Raw genomic sequence first — 10,519 nt, 5'->3', positions numbered from 1 at the left:
ACTTTCCTTCTACCTCCCAGCATCTTTTACCTTTGATGTATGCGTTAACAGTGACTTTTCTATATTTTCCTGAAGCTAGGACATTTTCCTTCTCTGGAATTTCAGTGAAGCCTACCAAATCTTGATGCTTCTACCCTGTGACAGTCCTAAGCAAAATTTGCTTTTTTTTTCTGCCATTGACTAATATTGGCTCTAACTTGATGTCAAACTACAACATGACTGGTGACTATCTTCTCTCTATCACTGTAGTTAAAATAACGTACATGATTTACTACACATACAGAGTTCTCTGCTTTCAGGTTCTTCCCTTTCCTCATTTTGTGTTACCTCTGTCCTTAAATATACCCCTTTGAGGCTAAAAACAAATCAGAACAATTGTCCATGGATATTTATCTGACTCCTGCTGATCATCCTTGAACTGGGTATTTCCTACTGAACTAGAAAATAAGGGATTTTAGGAGTATGTGAATAATGTTTTTTGATGTTGAGTTTGAGGCAGTTTCTCTAGTTAAGAAAGGTCTTATTTAAAAATTTTTTTTATTATGTTATGTTAGTCACCATACAGTACATCATTAGTTTTTGATATAGTGTTTCATGATTCATTGTTTGCATATAACACCCAGTGCTCCATTCAGTACATGCCCTCTTTAATACCCATCACTGGGTTAACGCATGCCGCCACCCCTCTCCCCTCTAAAACCCTTAGTTTGTTTCCTGGAGTCCATAGTCTCTCATGGTTCATCTCCTCCTCTGATTCCTCCCCCTTCATTTTTCCCTTCCTTCTCCTAATGTCCTCCATGCTATTCTTTATATTCCACAAATAAGTGAAACCATATGATAATTGACTTTGTAAACTGTAAATTTATTGATAAGCCCAGGAAACGTGTGCCGTTCTTTTAAGTGATTTCTGTGCCATTTTAAAATGCTTGTATGCTATGTGTTTAGAAGAAAATATCCACTGATTGGTTTGAATGGTCATTTCTATATATAATAGAGGAAAAAGATTAGAGAAGATAAAGGCTAATAAATCCTTGATACCTTTCAGTGGCAGAAGTTTGATACTTCTAATTCCAGATAAGGAATAAGGTGGCCCTTTTCTGTGCCAGCAAAGCATCTAGTGTTTGCATTTATTATAACATTTTATCACACTGCCTGATAATTATTAGTAATCTTGTTTGGTTAGCTATATGCTTCTTGATGACAGTGAATGTTTTTTACTTTGTATCATTGCTTTATATGTTGGAATATCTTTTGGCTGCAAAAGAGAGGAACCCAACTCAGACGACCTTAAGCATAAAAGAAAATTTATTGGCTCAAATATTGAAAAGGTCCAGGTTCCAGTCAGGCCTTCGTTCAGGGAGCCAAATGATTTTTTTTTTAAAGATTTTATTTATTTATTTGACAGAGAGAGCAAGAGAGCACAAGCAGAGGGAACAGTAGAGGGAGAGGGAGAAGCAGGCTCCTTACCAAGCAGGGAGCCCGATGCAGGGCTCAATCCCAGGACCCTGATATCATGACCTGAGCTGAAGACAGACGCTTAACCATCTGAGCCACCCAGGCGCCCCGAGCCAAATGATTTTTACCAGCAATCTCTCTTTGCCTCTCATGCAGATGGCATATTAGCTGCATTTTCTCTCCTAGAAGACTCCCCCAAATAGCCAGAGAAGATGGCCTCGGGCAGCTGTTGCATACTTGGAACATGTAGCTTATGGTGGGAAAGTTAGTATTTTTTTAATTTCTCAGACAGAATATTTCCACAGAAGGCTCTTATCAGTTCACCTTGGGTCCCATGCTTATTCCTTTGTGGCAGAGAGAATAGAGGACTTAATTGCCCATGCTTGAGCCATGTGTCTACTCCTGAGGTGGGTGGATATGGTCAGCCCCACTCAAACCACAGGAAATGGGACATAGAGGATTCCCAAAAGGTTTGGATATTGGGAAAATAGTCACTCTGCTAATTAACATAATTTTTTGCATCTAAAAGATAATCCAATAAATTTTGAATAAAAAGATGGGGTGTTATACGCAACTAATGAATCATTGAGCACTACATCAAAAACTAATGATGTACTATATGTTGGCTAATTGAACATTAAGAAAAGTGAGAGATATAACCAGTCATCAAAAAAAAAAAGATGAAAAGAATACCTGTTTATCTATTTGACTATTAAATATTGTCTCCCTCAGAGTCCAGTGTGAATCCCTTTTCCCAGATACCCTAACAGTTCCTTGCAGCCATCATCTGCTTTTACACCATTGGATTCATAGTTGATGTTGGGGGGGGCCTTAATTTCAGAACGGAACATTGTTTGAAGTTTTTCTATATTGTCTTGCCTTGATATCTGAACCCCAGCATCCATGATTTAACTTTTGATGTACCTATGAAACTATCACTAAATACTTACAGATTTGATTTAATTTTATAAAGAGAAATGATATGATATGACAACTTTTCATACAATCCTTTAATCTCAACATTTAAGATTTGGGAGCAAATGCACTCTTTATGTGTAGACTCTCTTTTCCATGGTGTTAGAAACACAGAGGACTCATGACACGAATTAAGCTAATGGATCTCCTTACTGGGTAGTAAGGAAATCATCTTCTTTACCTTCTGTTTCTCCATATATACAATGGTATATTACTGAGCCATCAGAAAGGATGAATACCCAACTTTTGCATCAACATGGATGGCACTGGAGGAGACTATGCTAAGTGAAATAAGTCAGGCAGAGAAAGTCAATTATCATATGGTTTCACTTATTTGTGGAACATAGGAATAGCATGGAGGACATTAGGAGAAGGAAGGGAAAAATGAAGGGGGGGGAATCGGAGGGAGAGATGAACCATGAGAGACGATGGACTCCAGGAAACAAACTGAGGGTTTTGGGGGGGGGATGGGTATTAAGGATGGCACGTGTTGCATGGAGCACTGGGTGTTACACGCAAACAATGAATCATGGAACACTACATCAAAAACAAATGATGTAATATATGGTGATTAACATAACAATAAAAAAATAAAAAAAACAAAACTAATGTTGTACTGTATGGTGACTAACACAACATAATAAAAAAAATACGGACAACAGAACCTTCTATTCCAGGCTTTTGTGATAATAAATGAAATTACATTTTATTTAATTGCCATCATTATTTTGACTATGTTTTGTCAATAATGAAAGGTGGCTGGTATTCAGAGTGCTGAATAATGCCCATTGTTATGGGAATAAGGAGTGTAGGTCTAGAATGGAGCTAGGGAATCTTAATTTCTAACAGGCACCCCAGGAAGGTCTAATATAAAACTAAATGGGTCATAAAATATAAGATTTTACATATACATAGTAGATATGTGAGACATATATATCATTTATACATATAATAGATATATAGCAGAAAAGTGATCTTTGACACTTATTTACCTCATACTTCGAATAATTTCTATTATTTATTCATTTCATATTTATTTGTTGCTGAGGACAAGTAAGACCAGATTCCTGGCTTCCAGCTCTCCAACAGCGGCTTGAAGATTACAGGCAATGGTTTTGAAACATGTGTATGTATAAGATTCACATGGTGAGCTTGTCAAAATGCAGATTATAGGATCTCATTCCCAGACAGTCTGACTCAGTAGGTCTGGTGTGAGATCCCCTAAACCTCCATTTGCTCATACCCCAGGTGGCCTTTGGAACACACTTTCAAAGCCAATACCCTAATACATGTGAAAATTCTCTGAAGTGTAATCATTATTCTGAGGAGGTAATGAGGTTATTCTGTTTGATTTCACTACAGGAATGGATTAGCAGACTTACAGGAGAAACTTGCCACCCAGCAATACCTAAGCCACTCCATGATGGGCTAGAAAAATGCCCAAAGATGCCACAGAGGAACCCAATGCCCTTGAAAACGGGTCCACAGACCAAAGTTATAAGACTGGGCTGATATTAGCAGTTTTATTGCCAAGTGAAAGTAATAGTGAGGGAATCCCTGAATCATTTCTATTGAGTTTCCTAACATAGAATTCAGCCTTGTAAAACTTGCAGGCAAGTCAAACCTTTATCCCTCCAGTTGCTGAGAGATCAAAGGTCTAACAGGAGATTTTTCTGGCTCTAGATATCGATTCTGCCAAAACACTTATTGGTCATCAGCTGCAGGTGGAGAGGCCATTAATAAATGTGTTCCTCTCCAGTTTTCTTATAGGTTATCCCCAACATATGGCAGTCTTATAAGCTATATTTGTTGAAAGGAATGGCTTAAAATTTATCCTAGATTTTAAATAGTCACTTAAGATGCACATAGCATCACCTAAATACTGATCATACCAACCACTTTCCCAGCTCAGCAGGCCTTTCTCTGTAGTCTCTGTATTGGAAGTATTCCTGTTGATGGCTGCTTGGCTTCTGAGCCCTGAAAGACTGCAGAATATTCTTCCTTCTCTCCATCTGGGGACAGACCAAGTCCCTGGAATTGTTCTAGGGTTTCTTTCATTCTAGATGCACTTGCCTAAGGAAAAAAACATTGAGATTGGGATTGCATTTTTCTTTTTGTAGGGCAAGAGCATCAATTTGCATTGCAGTTGTAGACATAATTGAATAATGAATATTTTTGAAAAAAGGATTCAAAACACAAGAGAAGCACACCTCCCCCGGATAGCCCTTTCTCTTAAGGAATCTGCATATCTTTTGCTTATATCCACCAGACCCAGTAGTTAGTGGATCCTGCTAAGTGAATATTTAAATTTTTAACAATTTGTATGGTTTATTTAGCTATCCATATCATTCTCTTTTAGCATGCCAACAGGTAATATAAAAGCACAAGAGCTGTAAATTAGACTCCAGTCCCAAATGAAATATGATTTATATTTTATAGATAGTAAAAACACGATTTTTATGTAATCCCAGGCTCCAGTGTCATAATAGCCACCAATTAAACAAACCAACATTTTCATTGGGATGTTGCCTATAAAAGTACCATTTAATAGCTTCTATATTGCTGAAGACAACTGGATAATGGACATTGTGCTTTTTTTTTTAAATTAAAAGTTATAGTATCATGGAATAGGTTTTCTTTTTAAAGAAGCTGAACACAGGCACTTTGGAATGCATGAATTTGTTTTGAAGGATCTGAAATTCAGGGACAAACCTTGATTTCCTTTTTTTAAATTTTTTAAATTTTTAAATTTTTAATTTTTTAAAGATTTTATTTATTTATCTGACAGAGAGTTAGTGGGAGCAGGAACACAAACAAGGGGAGTGGGAGAGGGAGAAGCAGGTTTCCCGCGGAGCAGGGAGCCCGATGCAGCCCGATGTGGGGCTTGATCCCAGGACCCTGGGATCATGACCTGAGCCGAAGGCAGACGCCTAACGACCGAGCCACCCAGGCGCCCCCAAACCTTGATTTCTAATAATCCTAAATCAGATCATGGCTTCTTCTCTCAGGAGTCAGCCAGAGTCTGTCTCTCTCTGCTTTCCTGTGTATAGATAAACAATCACCCAAATAAGGTTAGAAGCTATTTACTTAGAGCTTGCTATAGCAAGAAGTCGGCTACCATCACTTTGTGTCTGGTAGAGACTCAAAGGCTTACAGAATGGTACAATAGCTTTATGGTGCATAAAGGAAATGGTTTTGGTTATGCTCTGATGAGAAGTTGCTCAGGAAGCCTGCGGTAGCCTAACCAGAGGGTGAGTGCATCTTTTTTTTTTTAAGATTTTATTTATTTATTTGACAGAGAGAGACAGTGAGAGCAGGAACACAAGCAGGGGGAGTGGGAGAGGGAGAAGCAGGCTTCCCACTGAGCAGGGAGCCCGATGTGGGACTTGATCCCAGGACCCTGGGATCACGACCTGAGCCAAAGGCAGACACTTAACGACTGAGCCACCCAGGAGCCCAGGGTGAGTGCATCTTATGTGATTGGTTTGAGGAGTGTATTTGGTTTTCTCTGGTTGGTCTTATGTTGGAAGAGGAGACAACAGTGGGGAAGCTGGCAGTCAGTGACCAACTCCTGGCCATTATGGGCCAATTACTGCAGAATCTGCGGTTTGACTTCCTGGGATGGTTGCTGCAAAGTTGTGGGCCAGAGATCTATTGTCATCTAAGGTCTGGCCATTGTCCATTTGTATATTCATCTCTTTGTCCCCCCTTTTGATCATTCTCTCAATTGTGAGGATGAATACTTCACCAAACTCTAGAGAATCAGATCTTCCCTCTTGAGGATTGTCCAGTTGTCTCCATAGCCAGCAGTATTATGAGATTTTCTTGACTCTGTCCACTATTTCTTGTCTACTAGCTTTTTGCTCTTACATCATCATGGAGATCATCTGTGGAGAGAGCACTTGTGCAGAAGCATTTAAGGCTCTGGATAGGATGCAGTGGTCCAGCATCATGATCGCTATGATAAGAACAAGAACAATTAAATCTGTAAGATGCTTTGGAACTAGGAACCCCAATTATTCAACCCAGGCCAAGAGTTCAAGTCCCATAGGCTGTAAAATATATAGGCCATTCTATATTGTCTGTTTCATTGATTCAAACACAGGTGGAAGTATTACTGGTGGCACGGACACCACCATAGCTGCACAACAAGAAAGCTAGCTAGAGCAGTGCGATTGCCCATCAGTACTGGTGACGTTGAGTTTAGATTGCTCTCTATTCCATTTAGGGCAGGATGGTATTGTTAATGACTTCTGCCGGAGTTGCTGATAAATTCATTACAGTCCTTTCTATTTGTATAATTTCCACCAGTGAGAATACTGCTTTGATTTTTAACGTAAAGAATGAGTTATATGAACAACCAGGTAGAATGCCTGAATAATCAAGGATGGGCTTTGCTTTGGAGCTCTTGTCTGAGTTGAAGTTTTGAGCCTTGGTGATTTATAGAATTAGGATCTCTGTGTATAGAAAGTATCAGAATACTATTCCTAAAGTACATGAGGTTTTAGAACGAGGCAAACAAAATCAGGTATCCCGGCCACAAAAGAAGTAGTATCCTCTATTACTGGAATAGTAATCCTGGCATCAGGAATGAAGGAGTTGTTCATGAGTCAAGGTCAAAACCAAGACCTTACCTTAGCTGGGTTACATATTTGGATCTCTATTAGTTTCTTATAGATGGCAATTATTTAACCCATCAATATGAAGGTTGTTGAATTCAATTTTAGAGTTACCTAGTGTCTGATCAATAGATTGTAATAATTGGTTATTTTTTTCTGAGAGAGATGGACACTAACAAAGTCACAGATTGATTTGTTTAAGGTCATTTGTCCATGTAGGTAAAGTGTAAATGCCAACAGATATTATTCCCTATGGTCTCATTTGATGAGGCTGGAATTTGCCAGAAGTTTTAACCATGGGGTTCTGGCAGTTGATGACATATCCAGCAGACAGTAAGATTGAAAGCAGAGGCTACTATTTGGGATAATGTAAAAATGGCTTTAAAATGAATATGTTCTGTTCTAACAGTTACAATAAGGGAAGAAAAGAGGAAAAGGTCATTATAGGAATAACAACTAGATGTTTATAGAAAATGAGAAGAAAAATTATTATAAGCAAGCACCAAGTCTGTGTACAGGGTGAAAGTTATCTACTATCTGAGGTTATTAGCTTGTTTTGAAGATCTTGGGTCAGTTGCATACTACCAAAGACTGGCTGCTTCTGGTGGATCTCTGAGAATCCTCAATTTGAAAGGCAGTATTGGAGTAGCCTTCAAATTTGAAATTGCTTCTTTAGCTGTTAAATACGAGCCCAATGATGGATTACCTGGAGTTTAACTGCTGTATTTATTATTACACTTGATCTTAGCCAAAAGGCTGAGAAGCGATGCTGTGTATTTATTATTAACAGAACTTCATAAGGTCCTCTCCAATGAGGTTAAAGAGCAGTTTTTCTCTGATGTCTTTTCCAACAGATAAAAACTTCTGGCCCAAGATCATGAAAATGCATTTAAGAAGATGTGGAAAGGTAGCCTTAAACTGTTGGTGATAGGACTGGGTATAATATATGGGTCCTTTACAGTATTTTACCATGATTGCCTGTTGTAGGGCAAGCCTAGTATCAGAGGTGAAATCCTAAAATGCCTGGGCCTTCCAGTTACCACTTTATAGGATGATAACTGATGTGTCCTCAAAGGAATGGACTGTATGGCTTTAAGGGCTTGTGGATTACCTTTGACCAGAGGAGTTTAAGGGTTTCTGAAAGTTTTGATGATTTTATTTTATTTTTTTAAGATTTTATTTATTTATTTGAGAGAGAGAGAATGAGAGACAGAGAGCACGAGAGGAAAGAGGGTCAGAGGGAGAAGCAGACCCCCCGCTGAGCAGGGAGACCGATGTGGGACTCGATCCCGAGACTCCAGGATCATGACCTGAGCCGAAGGCAGTCGCTTAACCAACTGAGCTGCCCAGGCGCCCAGTTTTGATGATTTTAATTTAAATATTATAGTGATTCTTTCAACTTTTCCAGAAGATTGTCGTGGTAAGCGCAGCGTAGTTTTTAAATAAGAGGTAATGCCTTACAGAGTTCGTTGATAATGGTTCCCATAAAATGTGGTTCCTTAGTCACTTGGCATAAAAGTTCATTTGCTCTGGGTTGGAAACACAAAATCAAACAGCTTTTTTAGCATCTGTAAGGGCTGTAGCTTTTTGGCAAGGAAATGCTTCAGCCCATCCTAAGAGTAGATCTACAATAACTGAAATATATTCAAATCTCATGGAGAGTAGAGTTTGATTAAAAACCATCTGAAGGTGTTGAAAAACCCCTAGACCCCTTGGTTCCTGGTTATGTCCCACCTTTATAGTTTTTCCAAGATTATGTTGTTGACAGTTCACACATGTCCTGAAAATAACTTCAACTCTCTTTTTAAAGTTTTCTCACCAATCCTGATCTAAGACAGTAACCAATTTGTCTACATCAGGACGAATAGTTTAATGGAGAAATTCAGCAAATATCCATCCATTTAAAAGCATCTGATGCCATCAAGTGGTTTTCTTGAGAGCACTGGAGATGGAGTGAAAGTTGAAACCAGATTTTTCCCATTCTTTCTTTTTGAAGTTAGGGGTTAAATATTAATATTTTATGAATTCTTTGAGTCATTTCAGAGATTTAGCCTTTGAGAATGTGCATAGACTCTCACAACTTTGGTTAAGGCTACTTGTTTGGCATAATGATTTTGAGAGCTTCCCTATGATCTCTTTTTGCATGGTCTACAACCATTGTGATGACCACCTCTGTAGCAGTACAGTGTATCTATTAGTTGCTTAATTTGTCCATTTTGGATGGAGGTTCCAGTGGAAGAAATACTCTTTGTTTCCAAAGTGTCCCAAAATGACACATTATTCCAAGAGCATACCTGCTATTGTATATTTGTTTACTCTCGAGGTTTTGGCCATCTGAGCTGATTTTATCTCATGTAGGGGGATTATATTCTAAAGCTTAAATTAGTGATGCCATATCCTGCTTCATAATATCTGGCTTCAGTTTTCCATCAACAAATAATATTAGGTCAGGATTCTCAATGGGAATGTGTAACTGATCTGAGTGAAGTACAGAAAAGTTCTCTAACTGAAGTAAGGCAATCATGAGGTTTCCCTTCTGGTGGGGGCAAGTGAATGGCAGAATTCAGGGTGGGGCTACAGTGAATAGTAATGTGAAGGAGAGAATAACAATGTCATAAGAGATTAATTGGCTGGCTGAAAAGTGTTGTATGTTCTCACAGTAGCAATATGTTTGTGCCGCACGAGACACCATGAGGTTCCATTGCCCTAAGACAAGGGTGATAAACCTTTGCAACAGGGTCAAGGATAAGGGTATGGCAGGTGATGGGTTTTTGATGGTTCCCATGAAGTTGAATTAAAATCCCAAGGGGTTATCTAGATCACTCATGTACAAATAAAAGGATCTTTTATAGTTAGGGATGTTCAGGGAAGGAAGCTGTGCAAGAGTCTTCTCCAAGTTATAGAAGGCCTGTTTCATGTTTGGGCTTCCAGAGGAGAGAGGGTGTCTTACTCAGTATATTGTCAATTCATATGGAAGTGTCACAATCTCAGAAAAAATCAGGACTCATTATCTACAATATCCTGTTAAACCTGGAAATACTCTCAGCTGTCATTTTGTAAGATATCTAGGATAAGTTAAGATTAAGATACTTTAAAATATATCATGAGAGAGTGTTTTTCCCTCCTGGGATAGGTCATGCCCTAAATAATGGAGTGTGTTTTGACAAAAATTTGATGTCCCTTTCTTGCTAAGGCTGTGAGCAAGAAAATGGAATCCTCATTTCAGGATTCCTTGTTTACTGAACAAGGATTAACAAAGGCCATCTACATATTATATTAGTACTGAATCACAAAGGGATTTTAGATAATTTAAGTCTGACTGAGGAACTGGGAGATAAGAGAGGGCTTCAGTGAGCCCCTGTGCATGACTGTCTAGGTATATTATTGTCCTCCCCAGGTGAGGGCAAACAGACAGTTACTGTCCTAGTCTGGAAGCACACTGAACAAAGCAGAGATCTCTACAGTGAAGC

The 10,519-nt window shown here is 38.8% G+C and overlaps 1 pseudogene; it reads right to left on the bottom strand.

Annotated features, from left to right (window-relative positions):
• Positions 1-7,665: 7,665 nt before the first annotated feature.
• LOC114207361 (U2 spliceosomal RNA) lies at positions 7,666-7,817 on the bottom strand (annotated as a pseudogene).
• Between the last annotated feature and the right edge of the window lie 2,702 nt (positions 7,818-10,519).

Source organism: Eumetopias jubatus, unplaced genomic scaffold, assembly GCF_037043125.1.
Source record: "Eumetopias jubatus isolate StellerSeaLion01/CBP00866 unplaced genomic scaffold, mEumJub1_p1.0 scaffold_3, whole genome shotgun sequence".
NCBI lineage: Eukaryota > Metazoa > Chordata > Mammalia > Carnivora > Otariidae > Eumetopias > Eumetopias jubatus.
Note: the sequence above shows the minus strand (reverse complement) of the source record. Positions and strands in the feature narration are given on the sequence as shown.